The sequence below is a fragment of the Eucyclogobius newberryi genome, unplaced genomic scaffold (assembly GCF_026437365.1).
Source record: "Eucyclogobius newberryi isolate DKJ021-1_F unplaced genomic scaffold, fEucNew1.0.hap1 SCAF_22, whole genome shotgun sequence".
In the NCBI taxonomy this organism is placed as follows: domain Eukaryota; kingdom Metazoa; phylum Chordata; class Actinopteri; order Gobiiformes; family Gobiidae; genus Eucyclogobius; species Eucyclogobius newberryi.
In genome coordinates, this window is record NW_027315857.1 from 27,026,855 (window position 1) to 27,042,087 (window position 15,233).

The window sequence follows — 15,233 nt, forward strand, 5'->3', positions numbered from 1 at the left end:
ACTCAGCTGTAGTAGAACACTCTGCTGTAGTGGAACACACTGCTGTAGTAGAACACTCTGCTGTAGTAGAACACACTGCTGTAGTAGAACACTCTGCTGTAGTAGGACACTCTGCTGTAGAACACTCTGCTGTAGTGGAACACTCTGCTGTAGTAGAACACTCTGCTGTAGTAGAACACACTGCTGTAGTAGAACACACTGCTGTAGTAGAACACTCTGCTGTAGTAGAACACTCTGCTGTAGAACACTGCTGTAGAACACTCTGCTGTAGTGGAACACTCTGCTGTAGTGGAAAACTCTGCTGTAGTAGAACACTCTGCTGTAGTAGAACACACTGCTGTAGTAGAACACACTGCTGTAGTAGAACACTCTGCTGTAGTAGAACACACTGCTGTAGAACACTCTGCTGTAGTAGAACACACTGCTGTAGTAGAACACTCTGCTGTAGTAGAACACACTGCTGTAGTAGAACACACTGCTGTAGTAGAACACTCTGCTGTATTAGAACACACTGCTGTAGAACACTCTGCTGTAGTAGAACACTCTGCTGTAGTAGAACACACTGCTGTAGTAGAACACTCTGCTGTAGTAGAACACTCTGCTGTAGTGGAACACTCTGCTGTAGTAGAACACTCTGATGTAGTGGAACACTGCTGTAGTAGAACACTCTGCTGTAGTGGAACACTCTGCTGTAGTGGAACACTCTGCTGTAGTGGAACACACTGCTGTAGTAGAACACTCTGCTGTAGTGGAACACACTGCTGTAGTGGAACACTCTGCTGTAGTAGAACACTCTGCTGTAGTAGAACACACTGCTGTAGTAGAACACTCTGCTGTAGTAGAACACTCTGCTGTAGTGGAACACTCTGCTGTAGTAGAACACTCTGCTGTAGTAGAACACACTGCTGTAGTAGAACACTCTGCTGTAGTAGGACACTCTGCTGTAGAACACTCTGCTGTAGTGGAACACTCTGCTGTAGTAGAACACTCTGCTGTAGTAGAACACACTGCTGTAGTAGAACACACTGCTGTAGTAGAACACTCTGCTGTAGTAGAACACTCTGCTGTAGAACACTGCTGTAGAACACTCTGCTGTAGTGGAACACTCTGCTGTAGTGGAAAACTCTGCTGTAGTAGAACACTCTGCTGTAGTAGAACACACTGCTGTAGTAGAACACACTGCTGTAGTAGAACACTCTGCTGTAGTAGAACACACTGCTGTAGAACACTCTGCTGTAGTAGAACACACTGCTGTAGTAGAACACTCTGCTGTAGTAGAACACACTGCTGTAGTAGAACACACTGCTGTAGTAGAACACTCTGCTGTATTAGAACACACTGCTGTAGAACACTCTGCTGTAGTAGAACACTCTGCTGTAGTAGAACACACTGCTGTAGTAGAACACTCTGCTGTAGTAGAACACTCTGCTGTAGTGGAACACTCTGCTGTAGTAGAACACTCTGATGTAGTGGAACACTGCTGTAGTAGAACACTCTGCTGTAGTGGAACACTCTGCTGTAGTGGAACACTCTGCTGTAGTGGAACACACTGCTGTAGTAGAACACTCTGCTGTAGTGGAACACACTGCTGTAGTGGAACACTCTGCTGTAGTAGAACACTCTGCTGTAGTAGAACACACTGCTGTAGTAGAACACTCTGCTGTAGTAGAACACTCTGCTGTAGTGGAACACTCTGCTGTAGTAGAACACTCTGCTGTAGTAGAACACACTGCTGTAGTAGAACACTCTGCTGTAGTAGAACACTCTGCTGTAGTAGAACACTCTGCTGTAGTGGAACACTCTGCTGTAGTAGAACACTCTGCTGTAGTAGAACACTCTGCTGTAGTAGAACACACTGCTGTAGTGGAACACACTGCTGTAGTAGAACACTCTGCTGTAGTAGAACACTCTGCTGTAGTAGAACACTCTGCTGTAGTAGAACACACTGCTGTAGTAGAACACACTGCTGTAGTAGAACACTGCTGTAGTAGAACACTCTGCTGTAGTAGAACACACTGCTGTAGTAGAACACACTGCTGTAGTGGAACACTCTGCTGTAGTAGAACACACTGCTGTAGTAGAACACTCTGCTGTAGTAGAACACACTGCTGTAGTAGAACACACTGCTGTAGTAGAACACACTGCTGTAGAACACTCTGCTGTTGTAGAACACACTGCTGTAGTAGAACACTCTGCTGTAGTAGAACACACTGCTGTAGTAGAACACTCTGCTGTAGTAGAACACACTGCTGTAGAACACTCTGCTGTAGTGGAACACTCTGCTGTAGTGGAAAACTCTGCTGTAGTAGAACACTCTGCTGTAGTAGAACACACTGCTGTAGTAGAACACTCTGCTGTAGAACACTCTGCTGTAGTGGAACACTCTGCTGTAGTAGAACACACTGCTGTAGTAGAACACTCTGCTGTAGTAGAACACTCTGCTGTAGTAGAACACACTGCTGTAGAACACTCTGCTGTAGTGGAACACTCTGCTGTAGTGGAACACACTGCTGTAGTAGAACACTCTGCTGTAGTAGAACACTCTGCTGTAGTAGAACACTCTGCTGTAGTAGAACACTCTGCTGTAGTGGAACACTCTTCTGTAGTAGAACACTCTGCTGTAGTAAAACACACTGCTGTAGTAGAACACTCTGCTGTAGTAGAACACTCTGCTGTAGAACACACTGCTGTAGTAGAACACTCTGCTGTAGTAGAACACTCTGCTGTAGTGGAACACTCTGCTGTAGTAGAACACTCTGCTGTAGTAAAACACACTGCTGTAGTAGAACACTCTGCTGTAGTAGAACACTCTGCTGTAGAACACTCTGCTGTAGTGGAACACTCTGCTGTAGTAGAACACTCTGCTGTTGTAGAACACTCTGCTGTAGTAAAACACACTGCTGTAGTAGAACACTCTGCTGTAGTAGAACACTCTGCTGTAGAACACTCTGCTGTAGTGGAACACTCTGCTGTAGTAGAACACTCTGCTATATTGGAACACTCTGCTGTAGTAGAACACACTGCTGTAGTAGAACACTGCTGTAGTAGAACACACTGCTGTAGTAGAACACTGCTGTAGTAGAACACTCTGTTGTAGTAGAACACACTGCTGTAGTAGAATACACTGCTGTAGTAGAACACACTGCTGTAGTAGAACACTCTGCTGTAGTAGAACACTCTGCTGTAGTAGAACACTGCTGTAGAACACTCTGCTGTAGTAGAACACTCTGCTGTAGTAGAACACTGCTGTAGTAGACAACTCTGCTGTAGTAGAACACTCTGCTGTAGTAGAACACTCTGCTGTAGTAGAACACTGCTGTAGTGGAACACTCTGCTGTAGTAGAACACACTGCTGTAGTAGAACACTCTGCTGTAGTGGAACACTCTGCTGTAGTAGAACACTCTGCTGTAGTAGAACACTCTGCTGTAGTAGAACACTCTGCTGTAGTAGAACACACTGCTGTAGAACACTCTACTGTAGTGGAACACTCTGATGTAGTGGAACACTTTGCTGTAGTAGAACACTCTGCTGTAGTAGAACACACTGCTGTAGTAGAACACTCTGCTGTAGTAGATCACTCTGCTGTAGTGGAACACTCTGCTGTAGTAGAACACTCTGCTGTAGTAGAACACTGTGCTGTAGTAGAACACTCTGCTGTAGTAGAACACTCTGCTGTAGAACACTGCTGTAGAACACTCTGCTGTAGTAGAACACACTGCTGTAGAACACTCTGCTGTAGTGGAACACTTTGCTGTAGTAGAACACTCTGCTGTAGTAGAACACACTGCTGTAGTAGAACACTCTGCTGTAGTAGATCACTCTGATGTAGTGGAACACTCTGCTGTAGTAGAACACCCTGCTGTAGTAGAACACACTGCTGTAGTAGAACACTCTGCTGTAGTAGATCACTCTGCTGTAGTGGAACACTCTGCTGTAGTGGAACACTCTGCTGTAGTAGAACACTCTGCTGTAGTAGAACACACTGCTGTAGTAGAACACTCTGCTGTAGTAGAACACTCTGCTGTAATGGAACACTCTGCTGTAGTAGAACACACTGCTGTAGTAGAACACACTGCTGTATTAGAACACTCTGCTGTAGTAGAACACTCTGCTGTAGTAGAAAACTCTGCTGTAGTGGAACACTCTGCTGTAGTAGAACACTCTGCTGTAGTAGAACACTCTGCTGTAGTGGAACACTCTGCTGTAGTGGAACACACTGCTGTAGTAGAACACTCTGCTGTAGTGGAACACACTGCTGTAGTAGAACACTGCTGTAGTAGAACACTCTGCTGTAGTAGAACACACTGCTGTAGTAGAACACTCTGCTGTAGTAGAACACTCTGCTGTAGTAGAACACTCTGCTGTAGTGGAACACTCTGCTGTAGTAGAACACACTGCTGTAGTAGAACACTGCTGTAGTAGAACACTCTGCTGTAGTAGAACACACTGCTGTAGTAGAACACTCTGCTGTAGTAGAACACTCTGCTGTAGTGGAACACTCTGCTGTAGTGGAACAATCTGCTGTAGTAGAACACTCTGCTGTAGTAGAACACACTGCTGTAGTAGAACACTCTGCTGTAGTAGAACACTCTGCTGTAGTAGAACACTCTGCTGTAGTGGAACACTCTGCTGTAGTAGAACACTCTGCTGTAGTAGAACACTCTGCTGTAGTGGAACACTCTGCTGTAGTAGAACACTCTGCTGTAGTAGAACACTCTGCTGTAGTGGAACACACTGCTGTAGTAGAACACTGCTGTAGTAGAACACTCTGCTGTAGTAGAACACACTGCTGTAGTAGAACACTCTGCTGTAGTAGAACACTCTGCTGTAGTAGAACACTCTGCTGTAGTGGAACACTCTGCTGTAGTAGAACACACTGCTGTAGTAGAACACTGCTGTAGTAGAACACTCTGCTGTAGTAGAACACACTGCTGTAGTAGAACACTCTGCTGTAGTAGAACACTCTGCTGTAGTGGAACACTCTGCTGTAGTAGAACACACTGCTGTAGTAGAACACTCTGCTGTAGTAGGACACTCTGCTGTAGAACACTCTGCTGTAGTGGAACACTCTGCTGTAGTGGAACACTCTGCTGTAGTAGAACACTCTGCTGTAGTAGAACACACTGCTGTAGTAGAACACACTGCTGTAGTAGAACACTCTGCTGTAGTAGAACACACTGCTGTAGAACACTCTGCTGTAGTAGAACACACTGCTGTAGTAGAACACTCTGCTGTCGTAGAACACACTGCTGTAGTAGAACACACTGCTGTAGTAGAACACTCTGCTGTATTAGAACACACTGCTGTAGAACACTCTGCTGTAGTAGAACACTCTGCTGTAGTAGAACACTCTGCTGTAGTGGAACACTCTGCTGTAGTAGAACACTGCTGTAGTAGAACACTCTGCTGTAGTAGAACACACTGCTGTAGTAGAACACTCTGCTGTAGTAGAACACTCTGCTGTAGTAGAACACTCTGCTGTAGTGGAACACTCTGCTGTAGTAGAACACACTGCTGTAGTAGAACACTGCTGTAGTAGAACACTCTGCTGTAGTAGAACACACTGCTGTAGTAGAACACTCTGCTGTAGTAGAACACTCTGCTGTAGTGGAACACTCTGCTGTAGTGGAACAATCTGCTGTAGTAGAACACTCTGCTGTAGTAGAACACACTGCTGTAGTAGAACACTCTGCTGTAGTAGAACACTCTGCTGTAGTAGAACACTCTGCTGTAGTGGAACACTCTGCTGTAGTAGAACACTCTGCTGTAGTAGAACACTCTGCTGTAGTGGAACACTCTGCTGTAGTAGAACACTCTGCTGTAGTAGAACACTCTGCTGTAGTGGAACACACTGCTGTAGTAGAACACTGCTGTAGTAGAACACTCTGCTGTAGTAGAACACACTGCTGTAGTAGAACACTCTGCTGTAGTAGAACACTCTGCTGTAGTAGAACACTCTGCTGTAGTGGAACACTCTGCTGTAGTAGAACACACTGCTGTAGTAGAACACTGCTGTAGTAGAACACTCTGCTGTAGTAGAACACACTGCTGTAGTAGAACACTCTGCTGTAGTAGAACACTCTGCTGTAGTGGAACACTCTGCTGTAGTAGAACACTCTGCTGTAGTAGAACACTCAGCTGTAGTAGAACACTCTGCTGTAGTGGAACACACTGCTGTAGTAGAACACTCTGCTGTAGTAGAACACACTGCTGTAGTAGAACACTCTGCTGTAGTAGGACACTCTGCTGTAGAACACTCTGCTGTAGTGGAACACTCTGCTGTAGTAGAACACTCTGCTGTAGTAGAACACACTGCTGTAGTAGAACACACTGCTGTAGTAGAACACTCTGCTGTAGTAGAACACTCTGCTGTAGAACACTGCTGTAGAACACTCTGCTGTAGTGGAACACTCTGCTGTAGTGGAAAACTCTGCTGTAGTAGAACACTCTGCTGTAGTAGAACACACTGCTGTAGTAGAACACACTGCTGTAGTAGAACACTCTGCTGTAGTAGAACACACTGCTGTAGAACACTCTGCTGTAGTAGAACACACTGCTGTAGTAGAACACTCTGCTGTCGTAGAACACACTGCTGTAGTAGAACACACTGCTGTAGTAGAACACTCTGCTGTATTAGAACACTCTGCTGTAGTTGAACACTCTGCTGTAGTAGAACACTCTGCTGTAGTAGAACACTCTGCTGTAGTGGAACACTCTGCTGTAGTAGAACACTCTGCTGTAGTAAAACACACTGCTGTAGTAGAACACTCTGCTGTAGTAGAACACTCTGCTGTAGAACACACTGCTGTAGTAGAACACTCTGCTGTAGTAGAACACTCTGCTGTAGTGGAACACTCTGCTGTAGTAGAACACTCTGCTGTAGTAAAACACACTGCTGTAGTAGAACACTCTGCTGTAGTAGAACACTCTGCTGTAGAACACTCTGCTGTAGTGGAACACTCTGCTGTAGTAGAACACTCTGCTGTTGTAGAACACTCTGCTGTAGTAAAACACACTCTGTAGTAGAACACTCTGCTGTAGTAGAACACTCTGCTGTAGAACACTCTGCTGTAGTGGAACACTCTGCTGTAGTAGAACACTCTGATGTAGTGGAACACTGCTGTAGTAGAACACTCTGCTGTAGTGGAACACTCTGCTGTAGTGGAACACTCTGCTGTAGTGGAACACACTGCTGTAGTAGAACACTCTGCTGTAGTGGAACACACTGCTGTAGTGGAACACTCTGCTGTAGTAGAACACTCTGCTGTAGTAGAACACACTGCTGTAGTAGAACACTCTGCTGTAGTAGAACACTCTGCTGTAGTGGAACACTCTGCTGTAGTAGAACACTCTGCTGTAGTAGAACACACTGCTGTAGTAGAACACTCTGCTGTAGTAGAACACTCTGCTGTAGTAGAACACTCTGCTGTAGTGGAACACTCTGCTGTAGTGGAACACACTGCTGTAGTAGAACACTCTGCTGTAGTAGAACACTCTGCTGTAGTAGAACACACTGCTGTAGTGGAACACACTGCTGTAGTAGAACACTCTGCTGTAGTAGAACACTCTGCTGTAGTAGAACACTCTGCTGTAGTAGAACACTCTGCTGTAGTAGAACACACTGCTGTAGTAGAACACACTGCTGTAGTAGAACACTGCTGTAGTAGAACACTCTGCTGTAGTAGAACACACTGCTGTAGTAGAACACACTGCTGTAGTGGAACACTCTGCTGTAGTAGAACACACTGCTGTAGTAGAACACTCTGCTGTAGTAGAACACACTGCTGTAGTAGAACACACTGCTGTAGTAGAACACACTGCTGTAGAACACTCTGCTGTTGTAGAACACACTGCTGTAGTAGAACACTCTGCTGTAGTAGAACACACTGCTGTAGTAGAACACTCTGCTGTAGTAGAACACACTGCTGTAGAACACTCTGCTGTAGTGGAACACTCTGCTGTAGTGGAAAACTCTGCTGTAGTAGAACACTCTGCTGTAGTAGAACACACTGCTGTAGTAGAACACTCTGCTGTAGAACACTCTGCTGTAGTGGAACACTCTGCTGTAGTAGAACACACTGCTGTAGTAGAACACTCTGCTGTAGTAGAACACTCTGCTGTAGTAGAACACACTGCTGTAGAACACTCTGCTGTAGTGGAACACTCTGCTGTAGTGGAACACACTGCTGTAGTAGAACACTCTGCTGTAGTAGAACACTCTGCTGTAGTAGAACACTCTGCTGTAGTAGAACACTCTGCTGTAGTGGAACACTCTGCTGTAGTAGAACACTCTGCTGTAGTAAAACACACTGCTGTAGTAGAACACTCTGCTGTAGTAGAACACTCTGCTGTAGAACACACTGCTGTAGTAGAACACTCTGCTGTAGTAGAACACTCTGCTGTAGTGGAACACTCTGCTGTAGTAGAACACTCTGCTGTAGTAAAACACACTGCTGTAGTAGAACACTCTGCTGTAGTAGAACACTCTGCTGTAGAACACTCTGCTGTAGTGGAACACTCTGCTGTAGTAGAACACTCTGCTGTTGTAGAACACTCTGCTGTAGTAAAACACACTGCTGTAGTAGAACACTCTGCTGTAGTAGAACACTCTGCTGTAGAACACTCTGCTGTAGTGGAACACTCTGCTGTAGTAGAACACTCTGCTATATTGGAACACTCTGCTGTAGTAGAACACACTGCTGTAGTAGAACACTGCTGTAGTAGAACACACTGCTGTAGTAGAACACTGCTGTAGTAGAACACTCTGTTGTAGTAGAACACACTGCTGTAGTAGAATACACTGCTGTAGTAGAACACACTGCTGTAGTAGAACACTCTGCTGTAGTAGAACACTCTGCTGTAGTAGAACACTGCTGTAGAACACTCTGCTGTAGTAGAACACTCTGCTGTAGTAGAACACTGCTGTAGTAGACAACTCTGCTGTAGTAGAACACTCTGCTGTAGTAGAACACTCTGCTGTAGTAGAACACTGCTGTAGTGGAACACTCTGCTGTAGTAGAACACACTGCTGTAGTAGAACACTCTGCTGTAGTGGAACACTCTGCTGTAGTAGAACACTCTGCTGTAGTAGAACACTCTGCTGTAGTAGAACACTCTGCTGTAGTAGAACACACTGCTGTAGAACACTCTGCTGTAGTGGAACACTCTGATGTAGTGGAACACTTTGCTGTAGTAGAACACTCTGCTGTAGTAGAACACACTGCTGTAGTAGAACACTCTGCTGTAGTAGATCACTCTGCTGTAGTGGAACACTCTGCTGTAGTAGAACACTCTGCTGTAGTAGAACACACTGCTGTAGTAGAACACTCTGCTGTAGTGGAACACTCTGCTGTAGTAGAACACTCTGCTGTAGTAGAACACTGCTGTAGTGGAACACTCTGCTGTAGTAGAACACTCTGCTGTAGTAGAACACTCTGCTGTAGTGGAACACTCTGCTGTAGTAGAACACTCTGCTGTAGTAGAACACTCTGCTGTAGAACACTCTGCTGTAGTGGAACACTCTGCTGTAGTAGAACACTCTGCTGTAGTAGAACACTCTGCTGTAGTAGAACACTCTGCTGTAGTAGAACACTCTGCTGTAGTAGAACACACTGCTGTAGTAGAACACACTGCTGTAGTAGAACACTCTGCTGTAGTAGAACACTCTGCTGTATTAGAACACACTGCTGTAGAACACTCTGCTGTAGTAGAACACTCTGCTGTAGTAGAACACTGTGCTGTAGTAGAACACTCTGCTGTAGTAGAACACTCTGCTGTAGAACACTGCTGTAGAACACTCTGCTGTAGTAGAACACACTGCTGTAGAACACTCTGCTGTAGTGGAACACTTTGCTGTAGTAGAACACTCTGCTGTAGTAGAACACACTGCTGTAGTAGAACACTCTGCTGTAGTAGATCACTCTGATGTAGTGGAACACTCTGCTGTAGTAGAACACCCTGCTGTAGTAGAACACACTGCTGTAGTAGAACACTCTGCTGTAGTAGATCACTCTGCTGTAGTGGAACACTCTGCTGTAGTGGAACACTCTGCTGTAGTAGAACACTCTGCTGTAGTAGAACACACTGCTGTAGTAGAACACTCTGCTGTAGTAGAACACTCTGCTGTAATGGAACACTCTGCTGTAGTAGAACACACTGCTGTAGTAGAACACACTGCTGTAGTAGAACACTCTGCTGTAGTAGAACACTCTGCTGTAGTAGAACACTCTGCTGTAGTGGAACACTCTGCTGTAGTAGAACACTCTGCTGTAGTAGAACACTCTGCTGTAGTGGAACACTCTGCTGTAGTGGAACACACTGCTGTAGTAGAACACTCTGCTGTAGTGGAACACACTGCTGTAGTAGAACACTGCTGTAGTAGAACACTCTGCTGTAGTAGAACACATTGCTGTAGTAGAACACTCTGCTGTAGTAGAACACTCTGCTGTAGTAGAACACTCTGCTGTAGTGGAACACTCTGCTGTAGTAGAACACACTGCTGTAGTAGAACACTGCTGTAGTAGAACACTCTGCTGTAGTAGAACACACTGCTGTAGTAGAACACTCTGCTGTAGTAGAACACTCTGCTGTAGTGGAACACTCTGCTGTAGTGGAACAATCTGCTGTAGTAGAACACTCTGCTGTAGTAGAACACACTGCTGTAGTAGAACACTCTGCTGTAGTAGAACACTCTGCTGTAGTAGAACACTCTGCTGTAGTGGAACACTCTGCTGTAGTAGAACACTCTGCTGTAGTAGAACACTCTGCTGTAGTGGAACACTCTGCTGTAGTAGAACACTCTGCTGTAGTAGAACACTCTGCTGTAGTGGAACACACTGCTGTAGTAGAACACTGCTGTAGTAGAACACTCTGCTGTAGTAGAACACACTGCTGTAGTAGAACACTCTGCTGTAGTAGAACACTCTGCTGTAGTGGAACACTCTGCTGTAGTAGAACACACTGCTGTAGTAGAACACTGCTGTAGTAGAACACTCTGCTGTAGTAGAACACACTGCTGTAGTAGAACACTCTGCTGTAGTAGAACACTCTGCTGTAGTGGAACACTCTGCTGTAGTAGAACACACTGCTGTAGTAGAACACTCTGCTGTAGTAGGACACTCTGCTGTAGAACACTCTGCTGTAGTGGAACACTCTGCTGTAGTAGAACACTCTGCTGTAGTAGAACACACTGCTGTAGTAGAACACACTGCTGTAGTAGAACACTCTGCTGTAGTAGAACACTCTGCTGTAGAACACTGCTGTAGAACACTCTGCTGTAGTGGAACACTCTGCTGTAGTGGAAAACTCTGCTGTAGTAGAACACTCTGCTGTAGTAGAACACACTGCTGTAGTAGAACACACTGCTGTAGTAGAACACTCTGCTGTAGTAGAACACACTGCTGTAGAACACTCTGCTGTAGTAGAACACACTGCTGTAGTAGAACACTCTGCTGTCGTAGAACACACTGCTGTAGTAGAACACACTGCTGTAGTAGAACACTCTGCTGTATTAGAACACACTGCTGTAGAACACTCTGCTGTAGTAGAACACTCTGCTGTAGTAGAACACACTGCTGTAGTAGAACACTCTGCTGTAGTAGAACACTCTGCTGTAGTGGAACACTCTGCTGTAGTAGAACACTGCTGTAGTAGAACACTCTGCTGTAGTAGAACACACTGCTGTAGTAGAACACTCTGCTGTAGTAGAACACTCTGCTGTAGTAGAACACTCTGCTGTAGTGGAACACTCTGCTGTAGTAGAACACACTGCTGTAGTAGAACACTGCTGTAGTAGAACACTCTGCTGTAGTAGAACACACTGCTGTAGTAGAACACTCTGCTGTAGTAGAACACTCTGCTGTAGTGGAACACTCTGCTGTAGTGGAACAATCTGCTGTAGTAGAACACTCTGCTGTAGTAGAACACACTGCTGTAGTAGAACACTCTGCTGTAGTAGAACACTCTGCTGTAGTAGAACACTCTGCTGTAGTGGAACACTCTGCTGTAGTAGAACACTCTGCTGTAGTAGAACACTCTGCTGTAGTGGAACACTCTGCTGTAGTAGAACACTCTGCTGTAGTAGAACACTCTGCTGTAGTGGAACACACTGCTGTAGTAGAACACTGCTGTAGTAGAACACTCTGCTGTAGTAGAACACACTGCTGTAGTAGAACACTCTGCTGTAGTAGAACACTCTGCTGTAGTAGAACACTCTGCTGTAGTGGAACACTCTGCTGTAGTAGAACACTCTGCTGTAGTAGAACACACTGCTGTAGTAGAACACTCTGCTGTAGTAGAACACTCTGCTGTAGTGGAACACTCTGCTGTAGTAGAACACTCTGCTGTAGTAGAACACTCAGCTGTAGTAGAACACTCTGCTGTAGTGGAACACACTGCTGTAGTAGAACACTCTGCTGTAGTAGAACACACTGCTGTAGTAGAACACTCTGCTGTAGTAGGACACTCTGCTGTAGAACACTCTGCTGTAGTGGAACACTCTGCTGTAGTAGAACACTCTGCTGTAGTAGAACACACTGCTGTAGTAGAACACACTGCTGTAGTAGAACACTCTGCTGTAGTAGAACACTCTGCTGTAGAACACTGCTGTAGAACACTCTGCTGTAGTGGAACACTCTGCTGTAGTGGAAAACTCTGCTGTAGTAGAACACTCTGCTGTAGTAGAACACACTGCTGTAGTAGAACACACTGCTGTAGTAGAACACTCTGCTGTAGTAGAACACACTGCTGTAGAACACTCTGCTGTAGTAGAACACACTGCTGTAGTAGAACACTCTGCTGTCGTAGAACACACTGCTGTAGTAGAACACACTGCTGTAGTAGAACACTCTGCTGTATTAGAACACACTGCTGTAGAACACTCTGCTGTAGTAGAACACTCTGCTGTAGTAGAACACACTGCTGTAGTAGAACACTCTGCTGTAGTAGAACACTCTGCTGTAGTGGAACACTCTGCTGTAGTAGAACACTCTGCTGTAGTGGAACACTGCTGTAGTAGAACACTCTGCTGTAGTGGAACACTCTGCTGTAGTGGAACACTCTGCTGTAGTAGAACACTCTGCTGTAGTAGAACACTCTGCTGTAGTGGAACACTGCTGTAGTAGAACACTCTGCTGTAGTGGAACACACTGCTGTAGTAGAACACTCTGCTGTAGTGGAACACACTGCTGTAGTGGAACACTCTGCTGTAGTAGAACACTCTGCTGTAGTAGAACACACTGCTGTAGTAGAACACTCTGCTGTAGTAGAACACTCTGCTGTAGTGGAACACTCTGCTGTAGTAGAACACTCTGCTGTAGTAGAACACACTGCTGTAGTAGAACACTCTGCTGTAGTAGAACACTCTGCTGTAGTAGAACACTCTGCTGTAGTGGAACACTCTGCTGTAGTGGAACACACTGCTGTAGTAGAACACTCTGCTGTAGTAGAACACTCTGCTGTAGTAGAACACACTGCTGTAGTGGAACACACTGCTGTAGTAGAACACTCTGCTGTAGTAGAACACTCTGCTGTAGTAGAACACTCTGCTGTAGTAGAACACTCTGCTGTAGTAGAACACACTGCTGTAGTAGAACACTCTGCTGTAGTAGAACACTCTGCTGTAGTGGAACACACTGCTGTAGTAGAACACTCTGCTGTAGTGGAACACACTGCTGTAGTGGAACACTCTGCTGTAGTAGAACACTCTGCTGTAGTAGAACACACTGCTGTAGTAGAACACTCTGCTGTAGTAGAACACTCTGCTGTAGTGGAACACTCTGCTGTAGTAGAACACTCTGCTGTAGTAGAACACACGGCTGTAGTAGAACACTCTGCTGTAGTAGAACACTCTGCTGTAGTAGAACACTCTGCTGTAGTGGAACACTCTGCTGTAGTGGAACACACTGCTGTAGTAGAACACTCTGCTGTAGTAGAACACTCTGCTGTAGTAGAACACACTGCTGTAGTGGAACACACTGCTGTAGTAGAACACTCTGCTGTAGTAGAACACTCTGCTGTAGTAGAACACTCTGCTGTAGTAGAACACACTGCTGTAGTAGAACACTGCTGTAGTAGAACACTCTGCTGTAGTAGAACACACTGCTGTAGTAGAACACACTGCTGTAGTGGAACACTCTGCTGTAGTAGAACACACTGCTGTAGTAGAACACTCTGCTGTAGTAGAACACACTGCTGTAGTAGAACACACTGCTGTAGTAGAACACTCTGCTGTAGTAGAACACACTGCTGTAGAACACTCTGCTGTTGTAGAACACACTGCTGTAGTAGAACACTCTGCTGTAGTAGAACACTCTGCTGTAGTAGAACACTCTGCTGTAGTAGAACACACTGCTGTAGTAGAACACTCTGCTGTAGTAGAACACTCTGCTGTAGTAGAAAACACTGCTGTAGAACACTCTGCTGTAGTGGAACACTCTGCTGTAGTGGAAAACTCTGCTGTAGTAGAACACTCTGCTGTAGTAGAACACACTGCTGTAGTAGAACACTCTGCTGTAGAACACTCTGCTGTAGTGGAACACTCTGCTGTAGTAGAACACACTGCTGTAGTAGAACACTCTGCTGTAGTAGAACACTCTGCTGTAGTAGAACACACTGCTGTAGAACACTGCTGTAGTGGAACACTCTGCTGTAGTGGAACACACTGCTGTAGTAGAACACTCTGCTGTAGTAGAACACTCTGCTGTAGTAGAACACTCTGCTGTAGTAGAACACTCTGCTGTAGTGGAACACTCTGCTGTAGTAGAACACTCTGCTGTAGTAAAACACACTGCTGTAGTAGAACACTCTGCTGTAGTAGAACACTCTGCTGTAGAACACTCTGCTGTAGTGGAACACTCTGCTGTAGTAGAACACTCTGCTGTAGTAGAACACACTGCTGTAGTAGAACACTCTGCTGTAGTAGAACACTCTGCTGTAGTAAAACACACTGCTGTAGTAGAACACTCTGCTGTAGTAGAACACTCTGCTGTAGAACACTCTGCTGTAGTGGAACACTCTGCTGTAGTAGAACACTCTGCTATATTGGAACACTCTGCTGTAGTAGAACACACTGCTGTAGTAGAACACTGCTGTAGTAGAACACACTGCTGTAGTAGAACACTGCTGTAGTAGAACACTCTGCTGTAGTAGAACACACTGCTGTAGTAGAATACACTGCTGTAGTAGAACACACTGCTGTAGTAGAACACTCTGCTGTAGTAGAACACTCTGCTGT